Here is a 12,137-nt window from a genome sequence, read left to right on the forward strand (position 1 = left end):
TGATTTGTTATTCCTGGTGTAAGGAATTGAATTACCATAACAATAACGTTAGTAGTTGCTACAATTAAATACAAAAAATATATTCCCCGCAGCGGCAGCGGGGTCATATCCCAGGGCCGGACTGACCCGACAGATCATGGGATTCACGTGCAATATGTACATGTTGAATAATGGTACAAGAAACCGGTGAATCTATATCACATTTGGAGTCGATTTTGCAGTATAATTAATTTATTTTGATTTGAGAGTTCGTAGTTTACAAAATATTAAAATTATCGGTCGCTACGGAATTAAAAATCTCAGCGGCGTATATTTTTTTAAATGAGTCAAAGCGTAGACCCGACTCCAAAATCTTGTTTAACACTTTAGTTGCCGAAATTTATTTTTATCGAAATGCTTAGATCGATAAATATTATTTTGATTCTCTATGTGATGTGTATTCTCTATGTGATGTTGGTTTTTTTTTCAAAGTTGTCCTTTTTAGGTTCATGTCCTTCATGAAGGGATTTTTCCATTATTTGGCGTAGATAGAACCAAAGGATCGAGTATAATAACAATCTAATTATATCGAAAATAAAGATGTAAATTAATTTAATTGAAGAGGCAAATCAAGACAAAATTTAAAAACGGAAATAAACAGTACACAATAATACCAGTAATTTCTTAAAAATAACATAATAATAATAATAATTGGATGACTTGTATAGCGCCGTTTTTGTGCAAAATCACCTCAAGGGCGCTGTACAAACTTATAATAATTTCTACAGTGATCTATGTTATTACTTAACTATTTATGGAGAAAATATAAAGTACAATACTTACCTGATAGGTCACTTGAGATTAACACTTAATTAACATTATCTAATCTAAAAATACATCAAAAAACATCTTTTAAAATGACTGCATGACCCTTTTTAGGTGCCTTTTGTCTGTCAGGATGCCCCTGTAGGTTCCACTGCACTGCGTTTGAAACAAAATACCAAGTTACTACAACGAATAGTGGTACGTGGCCGTGTCTTGGTGGTTTTAATCAGCTGTTTAAACAAAACATCAGCGTAAGCAATGCTGCGTTAATAAACGACTATTTCCTTAAGGAATAAAAGTTATTGTTCAGTGATCATGAAATATAATTGTAATTTAAAAAAACCTTATTTCGTAATGTTAAAAAGATATTTTAATATTTTTTGTATTTCAATAAAATAAAGCTAAGCTAATGTTGAAAACAAATTGACAATATTACATTGATACGTAATGATAAATATATTTCTTAAATTTAGTTGTTCGTGGTAATAAACCATCCTAGAGACATGTATGGAACAATATTTTTAAATAAATTGATTTTAAATAAAAGCCTACGAGCCAAAATTTACGCCTTGCCTAAATAACTATAAACCTGTTGGAGGATGCGGAAACCAATTATGTATTGGTATAACCCAACTATTGTTCACAGGTTTTTAACAAATATAAAAATTTACATTAAATGATTTTATCGCAGAATATTTGTAAGAATGTGTTTGGAGGAAGAAGTGAATCAGATATTAAAAGGATGAATTAAAAAAAATATATAGTTGAATAAAGTATTGCGTAAAACCTCAAATTTTAATATGTAATCGCTGAAGACAATGTATTAACTATTCTCAAACAAAATTTGGGAAACAGAAAAGACAGAATCTTGAATCTTTATAAATCTTCTGATTGAATCTTTTTTGTCTTTTCTGTTTCACGTCTGCTTTGGTGTTTAAATCTTTTCTATTTCATTTCTTTCAAGAGTCGTTTTCGTTTTTATTTTCTTCAATGATTAAATAAAATTAATCAGTTATAAAACGCGGTTCTTAACCATAAGCCGAAATCTGTTTTATTGATTTTTCGATAGGCTAGCTCTGGCGCCAAATAACTATTTTCAGCACAAATCATGAGATTTGGAATATTTAAATTTAATATGTATGTACCCTTAGCTAACAAAAAAATAGACAAGATGTAAAAACGATTTTTTTTTCTAAATTTTCAACAAAATTCTATGCGAATACTAACGTATGAGACCAGTATGTACAAGACGAGTATGCACGATACGATCTTTGTATGTATGAATACGAATAAATTAAATAGTGTGTGCCAAGACAGAGTTGTGTGGCGATACATCCGCGCTGCCTGTTTCTACTTAGTTAAACATCGAAAACAAATTTAAATGTATTGTGAGACAAAATAAATTGTTTAACTCTTGTAAATGTCTTAACCCTTCAGACCTCGGAAGGACATTACTGGCCACAAACATCATATTCCATTATAGCCTCTGAAGGACAGATCTGACCGGGGCGTCAATGCATTACAAAAGTATTTTTATCTTTTTTTTCTATGTTATATGTTCGTCGTTGGAAAGATAAATAATTATTCTTCACAGTTTGAATAAAATATATATTTTTTTATTTTTTTAAAATTGTTAAATGCATGATTACGAATTTCGGAATTTTTTCATTGACAGTTGAAAGTTAAAAAATTATTAATATGTTTTATTGTATAGACGGTATAAAAAGTGAAGTAACAGTTTTATTACTTATTATCTACACAAAAGGAATATGTTTTATAAATATCGATTTTATTTCAAAATTATGGACGTTCCAGTCAAAATGTCCTGGTAAGTTTTTTTTTTTACATTTTCATGTTTTATATTAAAAAAATATTTTTTAGAATGATCAATGTTTTTTTAAATGCAAATATTTCAAAGTCAATTTAATCTAGTTTCTAAAATAGTATTTTTTTTAACGACAACTTCAAAAACAAGTAATATGTAGCACATTTTAGATACCTCGGGAGCATTCCGTAATTTCAAGAAAATTCACCTTGTCGTTGGGACTTGTTGGTAAAAATATTTAAAAACCTGAAAGGTTAAAAATAATACAAAATTGATATAATTTGATATATTTAAAACTTAATCGTTAGTAACAAGCTGATATTTATCTATTTGTTGGAGGAAATACCATTCAGATGTTTAATAGGTATCATGGATACACCGTGTCACATGTCATTTGATTGGCTAAATCAGCTGAGTGACTAACAACACGAGATGATTAGTCAAAAAGCAGATTCTAACAAACAATTATTATTGTCTGCAGACTAATAGGTAAGCTAGTATCCATACTCTTCATTGACAAAGACAAAAGGTATTAATCGATATCGATAAAAGCAGGAAATCAGTTTGATTGATATCTGTGTAAAATTTACACAGCATGTCGTATCTAGATTGCTTCATCAATGCATATAGCTCTCAAGGTCTTTACCATTATGAGCTATGCAGAATTTAAAAATCATTTCAACCGCAGAAAAATAAGACGAGGATAACAAACATGGCCAATCTATAAAGATTTTTTATCAATAATGTCGGTAACTTGTCATCGCTCCCGAGCAAGACTGTAGATCGCAAACGAACAAAGAATAGTTCACAACGACTAAGTCTTCTTAATTTATTCGACGTGAACTATCGACATTAGCATTAATACTTAATCGATCGATCATGCTAGATATTGGGTACCCAGACGCCACATTCGTTGAACTCTTTGGCGAAACCGGGTAGCGAACCTATTAATATTTGAACAAAGCATTTACAATGGCAGCAGCTGAAAACATTTTAAAACAACGCCTTTTTGCTTGCAGGCCTTTTAATGTGAAAACATTTAATTTATAACCTAACCAGTCCACAGAGTTATCTACTGCACATTTTCTCGCGGTGGTGAGAAGTTTAGTAAGTTTTATATTGTCGTACAAACCGTCCACATCAATGGCAAAACACATCTTAAGCTTGAAATATTAATTAATTCATTACAGGCGTTTGAATGTTAGGGTCGTTACTTTACATTAAAACCCTAAGTCTTGACTACGGAACGAAGTATCTGTTAGTGAATTGTTATTTAATATCCGTAGCCACATTTGATCTTGTTCAGGTTTTTAGAATATTTCATAGAAGGAGCATTCTTCTACTATTCATATTATGTAGGTGAAGATCCGACAGCGGTTTACGCTGTTTGTAATAATTACTTGAAAGTGACAAAAAATGAGTTATGTTTTACACTAACACAAAGCACCTAAGAATGCGCATTGTAACTTTTATAAAACGTCTATTAATTTCAGTTGGGGATGTATAGATGGTATTCCTTAGCATAATAACACATCCATCTACGTCATAAATCTATTTATACGAAAAAAATGAGGTTACATTATACATCATTTTGATGGTTAATTTATATTGATTATCTCAAGGTTATTTAATTTAATAAGAAACAAACATGAATAAGTTTGGCATGTTTGCACCAAGTAAAAAAAACCTTTTTTGCGAGAAAACTACAATTAAAACGATTTGTAAAAGAAATCATACGGGTTATGGAAGAGTCTGCGTAGAACTTCGAATTGTAAGTAACGCATTTTGTCAAGTTGGTATTTGTGGACATACACTTTTTGAAAATATAAAATTGGAATCTATATATCCAACCACATTCCCCTATCTGACATTTTTCCATCATCAAAGATAGATCCCGCAATGTTTGGTCGGAGTATTGGCACATTGCTAGTCAATCCAAGGGAGCCTGCTGTGCCTCAATACAAAGGACTATTCCATCAAAACCGTGGTTTCAGCAATTCCCTCAATTTTCCAAAAAATAAATTTCTTCACTCATTCGAATGAGGATCGGACATTGTTACGTTCCTTCCCATATTTTTAAAATGCACGTCCTTGACTCCCCAGATTGTACATTCTGTGGTCTAGAAGTGGGAACTTTAGATCACATATTTTTTTGTTGACCCTCTCTAAACAAATATCCTCTCTTCTATCAAGCATTATCTAAAATTGCATCTTGCATTTAAATTCACCTTTCCTTTCTCAATAATTTTAAATGATGGCCAAGAACACCCTTGAAGGGTGAAAGCCAGAAATAATGGAAAAAAATATATCTATATATATGTTTTTTTTTCTTCATTTTAGGTAGGTCTACTGTCTACTCCATCTTTTTTCCCGTGGTAACAGATAATTTTCACTCATGGTTTTATGTTTTGATAGGCACGTGCGATACAAACAACGCAAGACTACAGAATACAGACTTCAACGTACACAGTATTCAGAGTACGGCGCGGCGTGTAGGCCATCTTGGCTTGAGACGGGGGTCAGTCCCAATTGACCCTCGAGATCCCGAGTGCGTCAGCGCATCTGTCCCCAGCAGTGTCTCAGAACATGGAACACGCGATCCTGAATTTCGTGAGAAGTTACTGATTTTTAACTATAAAACGCTTAAATATAAAAATCGCAAAGAGAAAATACCCAAGTATTATTCATAATCATGGAGGAATATGACATATTATTCATAATTAACTTAACTTAATAACGCTATCAGATAGGCGGATCATCTCTGACCTTGTACTTTTAAATAAAATTATTAATAATTCCAATGACAACCCTGAAATTCTCGCCAAAATAAAATTTTACGTACCGACTAGATATACGAGGCAAAGTGCTACATTTTTCTGTGACAATTTTAATACCAACTATGAAGCTCATACACCTATAAATAGACTACATCATTTTGGCAATAAATTTGGGAATATTGTAGACATGCTTAAAGATTCCGTATTAGTTATAAAACGAAATCTTTTTAATCATTTTACTGAGATGTATGAATTCACAACTCTGTAGTGAATACACTTTTGTTTTTATATGTATATGTTCCTTAATACATATTTAGCTTTCCGTAATCCACACTATTAATTTGAATTTACCTTAATTTAATCAAAAATCATAATTTATTGTAAACTATGTAACACAACTGTATTATTTGTTAACTACTTTTGTAAAAGCCCATTAGGGCGTAAATAAATAAATAAAATAAAATAAAATAATACAATGACTAAATACATTAATTTCTTAGTTATACACCTACATTAGTAATAAGTGATAATATAATAATTCTATTAGTCGTAAACTTTAAGACTTATCGGTTTATTTGATTAATTGCAGAGCGTTTATGAATCCGTTCACGAGGTGTATTATCACAATCACTGAAGATATTGTAACGTAGGAAATATTGTGATTAAATGTAAGCATATAGATGATGATAATCTTAAATAAAAAGATTCATACTTAGAGAATATAATTTATTATAAAACAAAACATAGCAAGAGACTCAATGAATAATTTAAATATAAATAATCTCAGGGTGCGACTAACCTCGAAGATGCGTTAGTAGGTCGGTATTATTACGTAAAAATAATTAACATGGTGATTGAAAGTTATGCTACATTGCAGGTAGTAAAATGAATTATAATTTTAAATATCATTACTATAAATATTATGGGCGCCAGTTCCATATAACGATAGAACAAAATTTATAAAATTATAGTAAACCAATATTGCAAACAGTAAGAGAACTAAAGATTGAATATTTGAAATGAATATTGAAATGAATATTGAATATTGAAATGCATAATGATAAACTAAAAACTTCCCGACTTCGTGTTGACCGCCATCCGCGAAGAGTCCTTTCTTCCCCGTACGTGTGATCGCTGGATCCGCCACCCGAATACTCAAGACGAAGCTCCTCTTGTTCCGTCAGCCAACTGCGAACCTTGTCTCATGGTTTCGCCAGTTGTCGGATATCCACACCAAATAATATAAATCAACGGGTACTTAATTTATCCCGTTACATTACCCCTTTCCGTTGAGAAAAAAATTATGTTTATGTTATATTATTTTTTTTTTGTAGTGCCTCCTGGCACTTCCTTAAAGTCCATTTTGGGTACAGTGCAGCACTCCGGTTATAAGAAGTTTGGAGAGAATATCCAACTCCGCATGAAGCCTTTATAGCCAGGTTATTCCATAATTTCTTGTGAGATGAATGCCAAAGGGTCAATAGTTCCTTATGAAGAAGAAGGCTGATTGTCGTTGAATGGGGGGTTGAGAAGAATCCAAGTAGTTTACTTCTTGATGATGAGATTGCCCGTAGGAGATACGAAGTAAGCCATGCGATGTTCATAGCCTCTGTAGTAGAAATGGAAAATAAAAACCGACAGAAGGGTTTTGTGGGCGTCTCCGTATGCCCGAAGTAGATTAAATTTTCCCTGCATTCTGATGTAATTGAAAAAATATAGAATTTTCTAATACGAAAAACGTACCTACATACATAAATTCTCTCTTGAGCATAATAAGACCCGTTTCCGACTTGACTTTTATTTAAAAAAAATATTAATGGAACTGCAGACAGCCATTATTTACAGAGCCTAATCACCGTCAACATACCAGCTAGAACTACTCAATCAAAAATTATTTTTAATTGCAACAACAATATCAGGAATGAGTCATTTGGATACTCGTTTGTACCTAGATGGCGTGAAATTGGCAATACTTTCGCAGAAATTGTAGATGTGTTCAATTGACACGAATATTTTATTTATTTCTTGGATAATTTGTATAGCGCCGCTTTTGTGAGACATCACCTCCGGGGCGTTATAGTAATAGTAACAAGAAGGCTATAATAAAACACTCAAATAATAATAATAATTAATTCGGTTAGCATAATACTACTCTTCTGCGTGGGTTCTATGTATTTTTAAAAGCTAATTTTACTTCGTGATTACTGTTCCATTCAATTATTATATATGTGTTTGTCAAAGCCCGTATGAGCGTATAACAGAAATACATAAATAATGTTATATTTTTATTTGAAAAAGGTACAGATTAAATTTCTGAACCGGCCCATTCGACCAGTAGCTGAGGATTCTACCCACCCGGCTATGGTCCACATAATACACTGTAAAAAAACTACTAACCTATGAAAGGTAATCTTGATGATTATTATAGGAACAACCTAGAAATAATGCAGTTGTTTACTTTGATGGAAAATCTAGGTAATCGCCGAGACTTTTATTGAAGCTATTTTATTATTTCTTATAACCAACTAAAATATATAATATTTAAAAGATTAAGTTTTAATCCCCACGCGTTGTTTCGTTGTTGGCCAATTACGTAATACTCGGAGCATATTGCCTGCACGTGTAGCTGTTGTTTTGCAGATTTCGCCAAACTAATTACACCAGCACAAGGTGCTTAGAAATATTAATATCACATTAAAAAAAGTTACCAAAATTGCGTTAGATTCGTTCGCTTTTAGGATCCCCACAAAGCAAACGAAATATCATCCCAAAGATGCGCGTCTTATACATGAGCCAGAAACTTGTGGATGATTGTTGTACTACTGTTATTGTTTCTTCATCTTTATAAATTCTTGCGTGCAGTGAGTTGCTAAAAATGGCATTAATGGCACTCTCTTCATTCTCATGATAAACCCCAATATCCACAATGTTAAAAAAATTACACTTTTCGTAATTTGCTTTAAAAACTATCTGTATTTTGTAAATTGGTTATTTTTAAGTATATTAAATAATAAAAATATTGATGTGTTTCTATATTTACTTTGTTAAATTCACCACGAGATTATAATTAGTTATGGTAATGTCGGCAACCTTAATATACTAATTCGTCTATGCGTCTATCGTCACCTAGCATCGCCATTTCCAGGATTGTTTGTATGGACCATTACTTTTTGTCACAACATTCTTGATGAGAGTCCATTTCTGCCCTCCAAATGATGTTTTTTTTACATTACACAGGAGGTCCTAAAGAAAATTATCTCTGAGGATGATGTGTGGAGGGTTTTGTTTAAGGAAAGAAGGAGAAGAAGATCTGAGAAGGAAAAAGGTATGAGGAGTGGGTAGTAATCTGGGAGCAAGTGTGTCCATGGTGACAGACATATGAATTCATCTCTCGCATTGCGGTGTAAGGCGATAGGTCGAGAGAGTGCTGTGGGCATCCTAGACAATCAATCCTTACACCATGAACCCGGCACCCTTGCTAAGTCACCAATCGTAGCGAACAACTTGGGGTGACCCATGGCAGAGGAGTCGGTTAACCTATGAATGGTTCCCGGGGCGGCGCACAGTGGGCTGAAAATCGCCTTTCATAGACATAGAGACTTGAATTTTCAAGGGAATTTTTTTGGCTAGAAATGGATTCTGCTGATCATTACTATGCTATAAAATGTCGTACGAAGCAATTGCGTGTACAAATGAAGGAGTTATAATTTTTTTAAGAAAAATTTGTATGGCGCTGACATTAAAAATGAGGCTATCTCTGGAATCATAAGGTTGGCCGTTCTATCTTTACACACAGATAATACTACTATTTGTTTGTATTTTTTTGACATACTTCATATTGTGGCGCAAGGTGCGATTTTTTTTTTTAAAATCCTAAAGTGGAAAAAAAATCTTTTTTTTGTTGATGAATCATTTTAATGCTTAAATGCTTTACATATGAGTATACTTTGTCTAGTTTACAATATTTTATTTACACTGCAAGCCAAAACACTGTGCACAGTGGGCTGAAAATCGCCTTTCATAGACATAGAGACTTGAATTTTCAAGTGTATTTTTTTTGGCTAGAAATGGATTCTGCTGATCATTAATATGCTATAAAATTTTGTATGAAGGAATTGCGTGTACAAATGAAGGAGTCATAATTTTTTTAAGAAAAATTTGTATGGAACTGACCTTAAAAATGAGGCTATCTCTGGAATCATAAGGTTGACCATTATATCCTTGCACACAAATATACTACTATTTATTTGTATTTTTTTGGCATACTTTGTATTGTGGCGAAACTTGTGATTTTTTTTTTTTAAATCCTCAAAGTTGAAAAAAAAACTTTTTTATGTTGAAGATTCATTTTAATGCTTAAATGCTTTACATATGAGTATGCTTTGTCTAGTTTACAATATTTTATTTACACTGCAAGCCTAAAAGCATTTAAGCATTAAAATGAATCATCAACATTAAAAAGGGTTTTTTTCAACTTTGAGGATTTAAAAAAAAAAAATCGCACCTTGCGCCACAATATGAAGTATGTCAAAAAAATACAAATAAATAGTAGTATTATCTGTGTGTAAAGATAGAACGGCCAACCTTATGATTCCAGAGATAGCCTCATTTTTAATGTCAGCGCCATACAAATTTTTCTTAAAAAAATTATAACTCCTTCATTTGAACACGCAATTGCTTCGTACGACATTTTATAGCATAGTAATGATCAGCAGAATCCATTTCTAGCAAAAAAAAATACCCTTGAAAATTCAAGTCTCTATGTCTATGAAAGGCGATTTTCAGCCCACTGTGCGGCGGTACCATACCGTCTCTCAGTTTGATGGTGTAGTTTCTAAGGTATAAAGGTTCTTCTTCTTTCATTTTCCCTCTGGTTTTAGAATTTTACCCCTGGGGTTTAAGTGCGCATCTCGGGAAAACATCATGACCATTGTTGACTATCTGTACCAAATGATCTGTACTACTGGTCCATGTAAGACGAGCTCAATGCTGGTGGTGTTTTTTAGTTTGGTTGAGCGGGTGTCTGCGTCTATTTGTTGTTTTATGAATTGGCCAATCCGGGCCGATGTGTACTCAGCAGTAAGAAACAAAACGATTCGAAGAAAATTCAACGGGCCATGAACGATTTGTTTGTTAGGAAACGATCTGTTTGTACGGACAATATTTTCAAGGAAAAACCTGAGCATTTATTTGTCCAGTGTTTAACTTAGAATTATCTTTCTGTTTGTACTCACCCAAAACCAAAGATCATTCGTATTCATAATTATTTGATTTACAAACTAAAAAAAAATGTATATATACATGTAAATTATATATATATATATTTTTTTTTTACCATCGAAGACAATATTTTAACTGTTAATCAAACGGGGACAGACGATTTAATTTAATATTTTCATAATCAGAAAATCTGGTTTTTTATAACACTAAAAACCCGTTAACGGTGATCTCTTGTCTTCTAAAATTGGCATTTTTTTTCCGGAACATGTTTTCTTATATATTTCTAAATAGTAAAATAAATTTCATACAGAGCTAAGAAGCTTCGAAATATCCATTAAAATGTCAAAAATAGGACAAGACGCAAATTTTATCTGAAAGAACTAGTTACTTTTTTATTATTTATTAAATTAAGTACTAATCAGTAATTTAGTAAGTTTACGAGTATTATGAGTGGAAGAAAAAATGGTAATTGTCGAAATTAATTGTTTACTAAATGGAAAACAATTGAAATAAACAACGTCGGGAATATACGACCCAACTGTTACAGCGCAATCGTTAAATCAAAGGAATGCAATGCCTTCATCACAACTCAAACATACGATATTATTATTTCCATGGCCTGCTCTGCAATAGTTTGTAAAGTGGCCAATTTTAAAAACAGCACAAACACAATATGAAAGTATCTGTCTAAGAATACGTCCATGGCGAACAATACGCGACTTGTAATAAGAACCCCTATTCTTTTCTTTCTTGCTCTGTGATGTGATACTGTGACAAGTGTCAGTTATTTCTAAAATACGTTTGTGCAGTGAACTCTCGTCAGTTTTTCAGCATCGACATTGTTAATTTTGTTACAATAAAGTTTCATATGTCTTATTCGTAGCGCAATTAGCGCTAATTTTGTATACTTCACATGATTGGTCAGATTGTGTTGTAGAAGAACCAACCGAATGATCAGATGAATTACGCATAGGCCTTTTACAGCATAAAAGGGGAAATTTCAAATGAAGTAAACGAAATTATTAAATTCCACACATAAACTAAACGCAATGACATAAATCAAAACAATGTTAAACTGAGATCATAGACATTGGTATTTTAAACGAACTCATTTTGTTGTTGTTTTTTTTAGTGTCATAGTGTACCGTAATTTAGAGCTGATTTAACATTTTCGTTAATATCATTAGATTACCATAATAATGGCTTTTAGCTTCTCGTTGTGTTAAAAGTATGAATATAAAATTAAAGCTGTGATAACGCTTAGGCAGTCACAACAATGCGTAGGTCGATTGATCCATGTAGATTAATTTTATAAACAACGCGTACATTCAACATTTCATTATTAGATACATTCAAATGAACTAAGATTACGCCTACTTCGCACGTGACTGGGGTATTGTACCCATAGAGATATAGTTACACCGTTGATTGTGCCCTTGATGCGATTGTAGTATTCAAGGAACGCGACAGGTACAGTACGCCCAGCCGGATTTTTATATCGATTTTAAGAA

General features: G+C 32.5%; 1 protein-coding gene across 1 annotated transcript in view; it reads right to left on the reverse strand.

The window, feature by feature from the left end:
- The window catches only part of Egfr (epidermal growth factor receptor), a 261,795-nt gene that overhangs the window by 229,894 nt on the left and 19,764 nt on the right, over positions 1–12,137 (reverse strand). The gene's annotated exons all lie outside the window — the stretch shown is intronic.

The sequence above is a fragment of the Hesperophylax consimilis genome, chromosome 31 (genome assembly GCF_061612785.1).
Source record: "Hesperophylax consimilis isolate HC1 chromosome 31, BYU_Hcon_1.0, whole genome shotgun sequence".
NCBI classification, from domain to species: domain Eukaryota; kingdom Metazoa; phylum Arthropoda; class Insecta; order Trichoptera; family Limnephilidae; genus Hesperophylax; species Hesperophylax consimilis.